Below are 12999 nucleotides of genomic sequence, written 5' to 3'. Positions count from 1 at the left end.
AATACAATGCTGAGATGGATGGTGTATTGATTATGTACCAGATGCTGTGTGTGCCCCTTACCAAGCAGGTGCTGCCCCCTCCCGATTTACAGAGGAGGACACAGTGACAGTCACGTGGTTAGGGAGCGGTTAGGGCAGGTTCACACCCACCCAGTGGGACCAGAGACTTTGCCGAGCCCCAGCCACCTCTCTCGTGGATGAAACAGGAATGAGATGGCTCTATGGCCTGATGATTCAATGGACATGAGTTGGAGCAAACTCCAGGAGATAGTGAAGGACAGGAAAGCCTGGAGTGCTGCAATCCAAGGAGTGACAAGACTCGGACACAACTGAGTGACTGAACTAAAAACTGAGTGTGTGCTAACCTGTTTCAGTCGTGTCTGACTCTGCGACCCCAGGAACTGTAGCCCACTAGCTCCTCTGTCCATGGGATTCTCCAGGCAAGAAGACTGGAGTGGGTTGCCATGCTCTCTTCCAGGGCATCTTCTCAACCCAGGGATTGAACCCACATCTCTCATTATCTCTTGCATTGGCAGGCAGGATCTTTACCCCTAGCGCCACCTGGAAAGCCCCAGTGAATGCTGACAACTAGAAATGCAGAAAATGAGGGCTGCTCCTAAGTTAAACTGGAAGAGCAGCAAGCACAGGTTGTAAAGAGGAAAACACACGATGAGCGACAACAGCGCCAACAGAAACAAGGGATGCGTTCACCCACAGAAAGAAAGTGTCTGTGCCATTCGGAAGAGGAGCCCTCCAGCCCTTGGAGGGACAGTTGGAACCAGAATGAAAACCGAGGACATGGTCAGCAGTGCCCACCACACGGCCTAGGTGGCGTGGTGTCACTCACCAGGCTTCCTGTATCCCCAGAGCTGCTGGCAGTAACATCTCTGAGTGCCAGGCCGGGCAGCATCCCCGAGTGAGCTAAGGCATCACTGCTCTCCTTCCAGTGCTGCTCCGGGGCCCTCTGTAGGTGGCCACCCTCATCCCCTAACCTGCCACTTGCTGTGGCCCGGCTGTCCCCCTGGAATCCTTTCAGCCCTTGAGCTTGGGTGTTCCCAGCCCTCTGCCACACCGGACTGGGACACAACTCAGGACTTGGGCTTGAGATATCAAGGAGACCGTGAATCTGGAAGGACACCACCCTGGGGCCTGTGAGAGAGCATGAGAGCAAAGCCCCTACGGGGAGGAAGCAGAGCTGGGGGAACGTGCCCACAGCCTCCACTGCCTCCTGCACAAGTGCCTTTTCTTTGTCTCTCCTTGACCTGAAACAAAGCCCAGCTGCTGCTGCTCCGCAGGTGATTCCTAAAGATGCACCTCCTGCCAGAGCTATTGTCCTGCTGCTCTGGGGCTGCCTGAGTGTGCTCAGGAGTATCAGACAAGTAGGGCTGCCACACCTCATACTGGAGGTGGGGGGCCTGATACTGGGGAAGGGTTGGAGGTGGGGGGAGGGTTTGAGGGTCGGGGAGGGCCTGATGCTGGCCTAGGGCCGTGACGCTGGACTAGGGTCTGATGCTGGGGGAGGACCTGATGCTGGACTAGGGTGCATCATTTGGATCCCCGTCAAGGTTGCCCTCGGACACCCCACGCTGTGACCGATGGCGAGCCTCGACACCTGCACTTTGTTCCCACCCTCGGCCCGCTGCCCACACCTCAGCAGCAGAGGGGCCTTGTCCCCGCAGATGCTGAAGTGATGGAGCCTCTTGTCTCCAGAGCCAAGGGCATGAACACACTGTCGGTCGTCCTCTAGGGACACCTATGCTTCCGCCTTCTGGCCTTTCCATTGCATCCGTCCATTTCTCTTAACAGAATGTCCGTGTGATGACACGGGCTCCCATTACCAGCTCTGGTCTGTTCTCAGTGAGAGTACAGCTTACCCTCGGCACTCTTTATTGGCCCTGGGAAATTTTGCTTCAGTACTTTATTGAAAGAAAGCAATAAATAATACTATGATAAAAATAGTTCAAAAGTAGACTGTACATACTTTGTCACATATTCAGGAAGTTCACAAAAGATTAATAGGAAAATAGAATGATAACAATGAATTGTACAAGTAAATTAAAGGCAGAACCCACATGTAAAGAAACATGCTGTCTCTGTCTACCAAGATACCAGCTGCATAATAAATATCACACTGTGACCTGAACGCATCTCTTGCTGGCTTTTTTAATGTGCCGCTGAAAAAGTAAAAATTACATTTGCTACTTATACAATCCAGAATGGCTATGTCATCACAATCTAAAAATGTACGCCTAGGTCCATTCTTTAAACATGTTTACAATCATGTAAAAAGATGATTTACATAAAAATAAGGCCTTTGTCAGAGCTACACTACCCTGTCTGTCTGGGAAGTGGCACCTTCACTGTCCAGCTCGATGGCTCTGCAGTGGGTGCAGGGCATCGAGATTGGTCCCCAAAGAGTCTCACCGGAGAGGAGGGATCCAGGTCCACAGAGACAGGGTTACAGGAGAGATTTTCAGTCTTCTTCTAGGCATCCTTTCAGCCCAAATTTCATTAGAAGCTCACATTTAACACCCAGTACTTTTAAATCACTTCACGCTGTGGACAAAAAGCATTTCTTGCTAGAAAAAGTACAGTTTAGGCCAGTCGTTAACATCCAACAACAATTGGTTGAAATTAAGTTTTCTTATTTCAGAGTGATTGTTGGAGAGCTTGGTTACATTCTGGAAGGATAATAAAGCACACCGTGTCATGATGATTTTACAATCGCAGGAAAACCCCTTCTCTCATGGTTTAACATTGAAAAATTAAACAAGAATAATTACAATAAATGCATCATTTACAAAAGCCCTGTGTTTGTTCATAGGATTTATACAGACAAGCACTACAGTACATTCATTTGAAAGACTGAAATCAGGTATCAGAACATGAAATTGATCTGAAAGGATATTCATAGCCTGAATATACAAGAAAAAGGAAGGAATTATATAAATGAAGTCATAAGTTTACATAAATATCAGAAACATTAAATTCTAAAATATTTTCTCTATGGTATTCATGAATTTTTCACTAATTAAAAACCCTGTAATATCTTCGGGTCCATGTAACAAGTATTAACAGAGTAAAGATTCCATCGAGTTCAAAATGTAGTCTTTGTTGTATACTGGATGCTGTATAAACATCTGGAGAATTCGTGCAGGTAAACTGGACACACACACACAGAAAAGTCAGTCCTGGGTTGGCAGCTGGTGCCCCAGCCCCTGCCCCTCCTGACACCCCCACCCCCACCCCATTTGGGGCTTCAGCTGCTTTGAGAATTCAGAGAAACATGGAGGGCCAAGCAGATCAAGGAGAGAACTCTGTGGCTGACTTTATTCTGACATATAGCTAAAAGCTGCTGGTAAAAAAACCTCAAAAGCCCAATCCAGCTTTCTAGCTGAGATGTGAACAGGACAGAGCAGACAGCCTCCTGCCCTCAGAGTTGCTCGAGCAGGGCTGGGCCCCAGGGCCAGACCCACCAGAGGCCTACCCAGAGCAGCGCCTGCAAGGGAGGGTGGCCCCTTAGCAGCAGCCGAGCCCCAGATGCCGGTGCACCTCCATGTGAAACACTGGCCTCCGTACGGAGAGGCCCAGGGCAGGGCAGCCTCGTGAACCCTGACGCTCTGGGCCCTGTTCCCTCCGAGAACGTGCACGCAGGGCATGGCCGGCAGCACTGGCGCTGTGGGAGGGATACCCATGCGTCCCTATGCGAGGGGCCTTGGCCATGCTCTGACCACTCCAGCGGCAGTGGGGCGCCAAGGTCACGTTCTCTGGTGTGAGGGTTCTCCCAGGCTAACCTCCAGAGACCCACTGTCCCTCCACTCCCTGGGGCGTGGGCTCCATGCCCCCGCAGGACCAGGCCGGCCTGTACTCACCCGGAAGCACATCAGGAGCAAGTCCTGACTGTAGCAGAATCCAGCCCCTGCATTCCCGCCACGCTGCCTGGTCCCATGAGCACGGGAGGAAGGGTGCAAACACAGAGTGCGGTTAGTTGTGCAACGTCACATGGGGCACGAGGACACACAACGCACACCCGCAGCAGTGCCCACTCCTACTGAGGGTCTGGGGAAACTTCTAGAGGGTGGATGAGCCAGAGAGAGCGAGCCTGGGGGCTGCCACGTGGGGGTCCCTGCCACCCGGGGTGGGGGGAGGGCGGTCAATGGCACATTTGATGACGTAAACGTGGTCATGGGGACAGATACTCCACGTCGGCAGCTGCCAGTCTCTCCTTAGACCTACGGATTCACAGAGCTCCACATTCACAGATTCCACACAGTCTATTGTTATTCAATTTTACACTTACCTCATTCCCTCAGCTGCCAGCTTTACGAGAAAGAGGTAGGAGATGACAAGACCACCATCAAATGTGAGCCCTCGAGATCAGAGGAGATCAGGCGCGTTCAGGGTGATATGGCCGTAGAAGGAGGCGGCTGCCGCCGGGCGCCCTAAAAGCCCTGCGCTGTGCCTCCCTTTCGCTCTGACCTGCCGGTCGGGCCAGCAGGCCGCACCTCACCATGGGGGTGTGCGCTGTACTTGAGCCGAACGACCCGCGACCAGACTCCGCCAGCCAATGCCGCCATGCCCCCGAACACTGCCACCCCGCGGCCAGCAAACGCCTGGCCAGGTTCGGCAGCCCGGAGGGCTTCCGGGACCCCCAGCGGCATGCCAGGCGTGCGTGCGCACGGGGCCTGGGGGGTGGGCTGAGGGGCGCGGAGGTCTTGGCGCCCTCCACCCCGGGCCTCTCCAGGCCCGGCCGCGCTCGGCGAGCCGGGCCTCCCTCGATCCCGTTCGCTGCCCAGGGCCATGCGGCCCGGAGGTGTCTGGCTTTCGGCCCCGCCGCCGCCCGACCCCCGCGGCCCTTGGGCCTCTGAGCCTCCTGTGGGCCTAGGCGCCGCCCAGCCAGGGCCCTGAGCGCCCATCCTGCCCGACACCTGCCCGGTGCCCAAACCCACCGGGAGCCACGGAGGCGCGGTCCACCCGAGCGCCTCAGCCCCGCCCCTTCGCCCTACCGAGGCCCCCACCTTTCCCCCACGCCGCCGGACAAGCACACAACCTTCCTGCGAGAGCAGACGAGCGACAGGCAGGCACACGGACAGACACACAGACAGTCGACAGCCCGCCGTCGCAACCTCATCAGCCAGAGCCATAGCACCTGTGAGAGGCCGGGGCCAGAGGAACGGACGGGCCGCCGGGTGTCAGGAGAGACAGAGGCAGAAAGAGATGAAAGTTCAGAGATAGACTCCAGGACTGTGAGAGGGAGATACAGATAGACAGACAGACAGACGCGTGCGCGTGCGCGCACACACACACACACACACGGAGGCAGAGACAGAGGGAGACACAGAGCGAGCGACAGAGAGACAGCAAACAGGAGACAGGGGAGAGAGGATGGCATCGGATCTGAGACAGACACACTGGCACAGCCCGTGACGCACCTCAGAGGAAGGCCACGCGGAAGAAGCAGCTTCCCCAAGGGAGGGGGCGTCAGCTTTGGGCCGGGCCCGGCTGGACGCGGTGCCCTGGGGCTGGCGGTCACCCGTGGGGACCCCAAGACTTCCTTGAAGCCAAGGTCTCAAAGGTCCCCTTTGGCCTGGCTACCTAAGGCGAGACCCAGCCCCCACCCCCAGGCCAGAGGGTGAGTGTGTGAGAGTGTGTGTGAGTGTGTCGGTGGGTGAGGGTGGGGTCGGGTCGACTTGGGGCCGGGTGGATACCCAGAGTGGAGGGGGGAGGGTGTGGAGGCCGGGGGTTGGGAAGCTTGAGTGTCCTCTTGCTGTCTCTCTCTCCCTCTTTCTCCGTCTCCCTTACCTGTGGTTTCTAGCTCTTGACCTGTCTCGGCAGCAGGGTGTGTGTGTGTGTGTGTGTGTACCTCCAAACCCAAAGCAACTTTCTATGGAGACATAGTGAAGGGTAAATGCATTCTTACTCATCTGATATATCCTAAAACACTGGACATGTCTGGACTCAAACTTTCAGGGCCGCCTTCCTGCCACCTCTGGCAAGCATTGATGGTGCAACTGTAATCCTCTAAAGGACCAAAAGTCCTGTACAAGTCCAGACATCTGCTCTGTACAGTCTCTTCCTACAGTACAGAAAAGTATAGAACAGAATGACACATTCTTTGTTAATTGTACAGATGAATCAGCTGCTATCTGCTGCCTAGTCAACATGGTCAACATGAGGGAGTCAAGCAAGAGTTCCAAATCTCTTGAATGTGGTCCTTGGAAATACTTCTGTTCTTAGTTGCTCAGTTGTGCCCAACTTGTATGCTACCCATGGACTGTGGCCAGTCAGGCTCCTCTGTCCGTGGCATTTCCCAGTCAAGAATACTGGAGTGGTTTGCCATTTCTTTCTCCAGGGGATCTTCCCGACCCAGGGATCAAACCTGAGTCTCCTGCAAGTGGATGCCTTCCCATCTGAGCCACAATACAACGAATTGCCTAGTCAAAATACAAAGAAAAGAGCTAGTGTTCTACTAAGTGGAAAGATGATTTAAGAAACGGAAGCTTTCCTTTGTTGGTATATTTGAATCTTTATTTAGTTTTATTTTATTTTTACGATTAAGGCTACTTGAACAAGGCAATGGAGAAACCCCAGAGTTGAAAAGCAATTGACTTTTTAAAAGAATCATGTGACAGGTGAAACTTTCATCATTTTTTAGAGTTGGTTCAATGCAAAATCTTTATTCAATAAATATGACTCTTGTAAACTTTATTTCAAATCTCCACGATGAATCACTAAGGCATCAAGGAAGAAAGGAGTAGAGGTGGAGAAAAAAAGAGCAACCTTTCCCCTTGGCTCCATCTCAACCAGCTGCTTAGTTCCTTTATCTCATGGACTACGATCTGGGATAATCTTGTTTGTCTGATTTTTGTTTGGGGACCGTTTCTAGTCACAGGGCTAGAAACAGTGGAGGGGGTAAGCCCTTCTTTCCATTCCACATCAGACCCAGTGGGCAGTCCAGGCCCTGCCCACTGCATTGAGTCTGTAGCAACAGAATCACCAGTGATGCTGGTTAACAATGCATATTGCTGGAATCCACTCCATTCGCTACTGACTCTTTGAGGTGGTGGTCTGGAACCTATACCTGGAAACTTTCTTGATGATTCCAAATCACACCAAAGTCTGAGGACTATGGAAGATCTTCACATTTCTGGAAGAGCCACACACCTCCAGAAGGAACCACAAGACTTGCCTGAAATGGTAAAGGTATAAGTATTGTACTGAAAGTTGGAAGGTCTCCACCTTTGCTATGTAAGTAAAATGATCTTTCTTTGAAATGAAAATGGATAATACTAAAAATTCACATTGTTCTAGAGCATTAAATAAAAAAAAACCCTGAATTATAGAAATCTGATGTATGAGTTCCTGGAAAGCAAGAACCTATATTTATTGATATGTCTTCATGCCTTAGATCGTGCCTTGAATATAGTGTGCACATCAACAGAAGAAAGAAAAGAACTGAATCGACAAAGATACAAAGAGATCAAAAGTGCTGAGCCAAGTGAAAAGTTGAGGCTTCCCAGAACTTTTCTGTCTTTCACACACTGAATAAATATTGAGCACCTACTATGAGCTAGTAGGCATGCAATATGTTTCTGGAAATAGAATGCTGAGAGAAGAAGAAACACAGTTCCTTCTTTCACTGAGACTAATCTAATGATAAATAACAGGCAGATACTTTGAGAACTTCTATAGGGGCCTCTTCCCTCACCAAAAACTGGGTGTCAGAGAAGGCTTTTCAGACTAATAATTGAGTTGAGATCCATAGGTTGAACCAACGTAAACCAGGATTGAGATGCAGGAAGAATTTCAGGCAGGTAAAATAGCATCTTGGAAGGCTACGTGACAAGGGAACCTTAGTACATTCAAGAAATGAAAAATGCCCTATGGGATGGAACCAAAAGAGTGCAGAGGGCATTCCAGTGAAAAGAAATCAGAGAAGAAAGTGGGGACCAAGCAATGAAGGGATTTGGTCATATCTTCACTATGATGGGAAAATACAAGAGCAGTTGGAGCAGGGAGGTGATAGAATTGCATCTGCATTTTAAAAAGGTCATCTTGCTCCACATAACTCATGATTGGACAGACTCAACTCCAAACTACAATGAGGTTCCACTTCACATTAGTCAGAATGGTCCTCATGGAAAAGTCTGTAGATAACAAATGCTGGAGAGGATGTGGAGAAAAGGGAGCTCGCCTCCACCGTTAGTAGGAATGTGAGTTGGTAGAGCCACTATGGAAAAGAGTATGGAGGTTCCTGAAGGAACTAAAACTAGAAGTACCATATGATTCAGCAGTCCCACTCCCAGGCATATATCCACCAAAAGTATAACTGAATAAGATACATGCACCGTCTGTGCACATATATCTGTGTGTGCGTGCGGGTGCGCGTGAGCTCGGGCGTTCGCCGGCGAGGATGGGGGTGGGGTGGGGTGGGGCTGGGGCTGGGGCTGGGGCTGGTGCAGCCCCCCGGGATTGCCTGAGGCACGCCATGGGAGCCCCAGACGGAGACCCGCGGGACGGTCGTCTGGTTTCCTGGAAGCCAAATGCGGAGGGGCTCGCGGGCCGCGTGGAGGCAACCCAGGTCTGCAGCGGGAGTCAGTGCCCTGGCCACCCAGCCCCAGGAGGGGCTGGGGCTGCGGGAGCCCAAGAGTTGGGACGTGGGGCGGGGGCTAAAGGAGAGGGAAGGCAAAGAGCCTACAGCACCCGGTATGCCCAGGCGGTCTCCCACCCAAGTACTAACCAGGCCCGACCCTGCTTAGCTTCCGAGATCAGATGAGATAGGGCGCGTTCAGGGTGCTATGGCCTTAGACCGAGGCTGCTGCCGCCCGGCGCCCTAAGAGCCCTGCGCTGCACCTCCGTTTCGCTCTGAACTGCCGGTCAGCCATTCCGTCTACAAGTAATTTTACTCCTTCCCCTTTCTCTCCCTGCTTTCTGAGAGTCTCTCTCCTTCCATACTTGATGGTGTAATGAATGGATGCCTTACATCATTTTCCCTCAACATTTTTTCTCTTTATTTTTACATTGATTTCTATGAATTCATCTTCAAGTTTATGGATTATTTCTGCTAGCATCTCAAATGTGCTGTTGAACCTATCAATTTTTCATTTCAATTATTTTAGTTTTCAAATCCAGAATTTGTTAGTTTCCTTAAAAAAAAAAAAATAATTTGTAGCTCTTCATTGAGTCTCTCTGTTTGTTGACTTCGTATCATACTGTCATCTAATTCTTCAAACATGGTTCCATTATTTCATTTTGTAGTTATCATTATTTTGATATTTTATCTTTTGACCTTCATACTGAATTTATAAGTGATATACTTACATGAGTTATCAGTGGTATGTTATACAAATGCTTTACTCACCACCATTACAACATTAGAGTTTTCTGAGTTTAACTGTATACTTACCTGTCCCAGCAGGTTGATAAAGAGTCCAAGCCTAAAGCCCCTTTAAGGAGGAGGCAAGCTTGCTTTCTTTTTCACATTCTTTTGCCTAAGACAAGTAGGCATTGTAGGGAGCAGTATCTCAGGTTCAAGGACATTCCTCTTTTTGAGCTTTGGATGTATGTTATAGGAAAGGGTGTGGGCAAAACGCTCACATCCTTGAGATGTTTTTTGTCTATTCTCAGAGGCTAGTTGAGAAGTATATATGGCCCCACTTAAATTAGTGAGCCCCTTCTGATGTCTGTGTCAGAAGCTTTTTCTGTCACCTTCACTTTAAATAAAATATACACAAAGCTCTGAGTGACTGAGACTGTCTTTGGCCCCAGAGTAATATCTTCTTCTTAGACACCATGAATCCAGTGGTATCGGTCACTGTTGACTGCTAGGTTATCATCTTGGGGGCTTGACCAAGATCTTCAAGACAAGGTAAGAACACTCAGAGTTGAGATTTTTTTGCTCTTTTACTGTGGTCTCTACTTTACTACGGAGAAGGCAATAGCACCCCACTCCAGTACTCTTGCCTGGAAAATCCCATGGGCGGAGGAGCCTGGTAGGCTGCAGTGCATGGGGTCGCTAAGAGTTGGACACGACTGAGTGACTTCACTTTCCCTTTTCACTTTCCTGCATTGGAGAAGGAAAGGGCAATCCACTACAGTACTCTTGCTTGGAGAACCCCACGGGCGTTGGAGCCTGGTGGGCTGCCAACTCTGGGGTCTCACAGAGTCAGACACGACTGAAGCAACTTAGCAGCAGCAGCAGCAGCAGCAGCAGCAGCTACTTTACTAAATCAGAAGCATGTGGACTGAATTTCTTTTCCCCAGTCAGCTTTTCCTGGTCCCTCTGACCATTTCATATCTGCTTGGGGAATTAAAGTTATTAACCTTGTGTGCCAGATTGTAGACTTTCAAGGGACTTGCAATCCATGCTGTTATTGTGCTTTTCTAGCAAGGCCCCCACTCCAAGTTTTACAGGACACTGCAGACAGGAGCACTTTAGGGAGCTAGCTGGAGCTCTAGCTCCAGGGACATCTCTCAGACTAGAAATCACCATCCTGATCCCACAGACACACAGGCAAGTTCTTGTCATGGCTATGCCTCTGGACTATATGGATTGAGGCATTGCTGGTGAGCATGAGATTCCTGAGGACACAGATTGGCACACCCCAGATTTGGGCAGATTGAAAGTGCATTGGGCTTCTTCCCTTAGTAACGCTAGCTCTTAGCAGAGCAGACGAAGCCCTCCAGTGGCTCTTGTCTCAACTCCTTAGGTATTCTTTTTGTACAGTCTGATGGACAGGAATAAAAAGGACGATGTTGGCACTCCATGAATATGAAGGATTAGTTTTTCCTCGCAGGCGGGCCCTCTATCGCCTCCTTTGTTTTTAAATAGACTCGTGTGGCCACTCTCAGGAGGATGTCTTGGGTTTTCTGTTCATCCCTTTATGACTTGCCACTTATACTGTTATGAGGAATGTGCGCAGGTACACAGAAGTTGGGTGCTTCCCCTAGTGGTCTTGGCTCGGCAAGCATCTGGAAAACTACTCTGTTCCACCCCAGGTGGTGCCGGAATAAAAGGGAAATCAAACCAAGGTTTTAATGGTGAGGACCTGGACATCAATCTGGGATGCCATCAGGTCTAACCCTGGTGCATCTCCACCATGCCTGGGTGGTAGAACGAGGGGGGTTGGGAGTAGGACACCTTCACCTGTAAGAGACAGGTTAGCTCTGGCCAGGGAAGGAAGCTTAGGTGGAAAATCAGTCTCCAACCCCGTCTAGAGCAGGGGCAGACACCTCTGGTAGAAAAAAGCCATGGCACTGGGCACTGCTTTTTTCTCTCTTACAGATGGGGCCTAACAGTCCAGAACCACCCCCCTTGAATAATATCTTGAAAAACTGGGATAATTTTGATCCTCAAGGCCTAAAAATCCCTTATATATGGGGTTTCTTTGCTTTAAGAGAAGACCTCACCTGCCCAGAGAGAGAATCCCTGCTGGGACATCTTATCGATCAGTCTACCCCTGTCATCAGAGCCCATCTGAGCACTCTCTGGTTTAAAGCTTAGGTATGAAGCTATGACTACATGAAGGAGAAATGACATTTTGAACCCTGAATGGCCATGTGTATTCTATAGACTCCAGAGAAAACTAGGTAAAATGGAATCTTTTTGAAATTGCAAAACTGGTTCTTTTTGCACATGTAATTACTAAAAGTTTGACTTGTGAAAATACTCTTTTGGGGAGCTCTGATCCTGCCTGAGAAACAGAAACATGCCTGGGGAAAAACCTGAGTTAACTCTTATCATGTCCTTGAGATACACAGCCCACTCTATCTGGGACTCCAGCCATGAGCTGGAACTCAAGCCAAGAAATTAAAAGGGACAAAGAGACATTTTAAATTTCAGGTGGAAAACTGTGAGGTTTCTGTCTGTCCAGATTTGTGTGTGTCTCGGTGTATGTCTCCATCCTTGGAAAAAATTGCTAAAGGCTAAGTGGTTCAATGAGCTCTAATTAATTGGCCTAAAGAGAAGTCAGTGCTTACAAATCAAACAATTCTAAATTCAAGAAAATTAAAGTAAATGAATTTGAGGCTTGTGTGATCTGGGAAATAATCATTACTGAATTGATACATGATATTGATGTTTGTTTATTGATCTAATTAACAGAGGCATTGTGAAGATACTTTTATAAATGATATAACTTTGGGTGATTTATCCTTACCAATCTACAGAATGATGATGTAAAGTACAAGTCATGGTTTCTGAAGAAAAGTAAGATGTGTGTTTTCAATAAAAAGTAATAAGGAATGGAATTCCATTCTATTAAGGGAAAGCAAAGTAAGTCTAAACGTGCAGGTGGCTGTCCTCTAAATGGGCAAATGAAGTGATGAATACAGAAAGTGTAACCAGGTGTGTTGCAAGTGAAAGAAGAGTTTTGTGCATGCTACAAGTTTGTTAAGACATTAAACTGCCTTTGAAGTCTTATTGTTACTATGACTAAGTGAATAACTATTGTTTCACAGTGAATATAAGCTGTTACCAAACTGGAATTTGGTTTTCTCTCACTGATTAAAAGAACAAAGTTTTCTTGGAATGTGGCTTTTGAGAACAGACTACAGCACATATGAACAAAGCTCATTCTGCTTCTACAAAAGTTAACATGTCTTCAGGGAATTTAAAATGGATTAAAAATGGCCATAAACCAAAGAGTTGGGGCTATGAGAGGTCCAAGATGTCCACTTGGCTTTTCCTGGCTCCCTGACAAACCTCATTTTTATTTGATAATGCCTTTCCTGGCTTCAGGATTAATATCTCAGAATAGAAAAAAATGGTTAAAAGGTGCTTTCCACAATCTCCAGTGATCAGGGCACCCACTTTGCTGGACAGGTCATACAGACGTTCACAAAAACTTCATGAGTCTCTTCGAGACTATTGCTTTCACTGATGTCCTTGGTCATTGGGCAAGGACAGCAGAACAAAGGGATCAATTGCATGGGATGGAGTAGACCGCTAAATATGACCACAATTTTCACGACTTTTTGTCTGACATATTGTTGACTTTT

General features: G+C 48.8%; 2 pseudogenes; both read right to left on the bottom strand.

Moving 5' to 3' along the window:
* Positions 1-4425: 4425 nt before the first annotated feature.
* LOC147350699 (uncharacterized) lies at positions 4426-5241 on the bottom strand (annotated as a pseudogene).
* A 3450-nt stretch (positions 5242-8691) lies between these two features.
* Positions 8692-8810, bottom strand: LOC147350698 (5S ribosomal RNA; annotated as a pseudogene).
* Positions 8811-12999: the final 4189 nt, after the last annotated feature.

Source organism: Bos grunniens, chromosome 20, assembly GCF_055505025.1.
Source record: "Bos grunniens cultivar Pamir isolate PY7600 chromosome 20, Bosgru_T2T1.0, whole genome shotgun sequence".
Taxonomy (NCBI): Eukaryota; Metazoa; Chordata; class Mammalia; order Artiodactyla; family Bovidae; genus Bos; species Bos grunniens.
Note: the sequence above shows the minus strand (reverse complement) of the source record. Positions and strands in the feature narration are given on the sequence as shown.